Here is a 1,547-nt window from a genome sequence, read left to right as displayed (position 1 = left end):
CCCCATATATAATGAATTCGAAATTCTCTGTGTGTGAGAGATTCCTTTCCTCAAGTGCTTAAGTAGAGATTTTCTAGGATATAAAAACTACTCTGCAATGCACTGCCCACATTTTCCAGGGTAACGACATTTAGATGTCTCTGCTTAAGAAAGCTAAAGTCACTAAGGAAATATGGGCAACTAAATATAGTTGCTAAGAAACCGTAACCTATATTAAGTTTTTAAAAATTAAATACTATTCTTGCATCTTGAAAGAGCACAATTAATGATATTATGAACAGGATCTCTGTGGCATAGGAGATAAACCATTGAGCTGCTGGTGGTTCTAATCCACTAGCTACTCTGTGGGACTAAGATGAGGCTGTGTGCTTCCGTAAAGATTTACATTAAGAATCTAATGTAAATTCGATTCTTTGCTAGTGGGTTGTTATGAGTCAGAATCAACTTAGTGGTCGCAGTTTTGGTTTGATACAATTTGTATTCTGAGCAAATATTTATTTTAATATTTAAATGATCAAACTACTCACTTTCTAACTTTTTGTTTTAGATATTGCAAATAAGCAGGAAAAATATGTAAGATCCTATGGATCCATATCCTATGGATACGGAAGCAATAGAGGTTTCTATTGATTTTTCTTCTTTTTCTGCTTCATTGGTTTTTGTTTTGGGTTTTTTTTGTTGTTGTTGTTGTTTTCTTGGTTTTCGGTTTAGTAACTTTCCTATTTCTGTAACAAACCTATTTAAGTTTTGTAGCAGAGAAGCTAACCTTTATTCTTGAACAATTCCAAGATTTTAACCCACAAAATATACATGAAAGTAAAAATCACACGATCCCTTTCATGGTTAACATTATTTGTAACTATTATTATAAATGTATTTCACCAAATTGTATTATCAATTTATTACCAGTGTTTTAATGAAGGTGTGTTCTTCCTTATCCATTCCTTGTTTTCCACTGGTGGTAGAGTCGGTTATACATTGACCTGCTCAGTGGTTGGAATCCACCCACTAGGTACTTACTGTACATGCTTTTCAAATCAGTGCTAAGTTAATAATTTCATGAATCACAGGTTCCCTCTAGTGGACAGATTATGGAAAAGCCGAAGTATGCATTACTATACCAACAATTTCTTTTTGTCTTTTTGTAGAGAGCAGCAGATAACTAACAGAATAGCGAATAGAAGTGGTAAGAACAGACATCTTTGTTTTATTATCAATGCTGGGAATCTTTCTCTATTTAAATATTCTATACTCTTAGAGATCCTTTGTTAGGCTGATGAACTTTGACTCTTTCTAGATTGGGTAAAGTTGTGTATGTTTTTAAATCATGAGTGGATGTTGAATCTTGTCAGGTACTTTTGTTTGTTTCTTTCTTCAAATGCTTTTTCTATAGTTATTGAGATAGATAATGAAGAAGCTCTGGTGGTGAAAGGGGCTACAGATTGAGCTGCTAATCAAAAGGGGAGCAGTTTAACCCTGTGGTAGTTACATAATCTGATGTCAATTTGGTACTTGAGAGTGAAGGGGTGGAGTCTAGTCTGTCAATC

Source organism: Echinops telfairi, unplaced genomic scaffold, assembly GCF_000313985.2.
Source record: "Echinops telfairi isolate 266 unplaced genomic scaffold, ASM31398v2 ScPeMD7_7468;HRSCAF=8506_0, whole genome shotgun sequence".
In the NCBI taxonomy this organism is placed as follows: domain Eukaryota; kingdom Metazoa; phylum Chordata; class Mammalia; order Afrosoricida; family Tenrecidae; genus Echinops; species Echinops telfairi.
Note: the sequence above shows the minus strand (reverse complement) of the source record.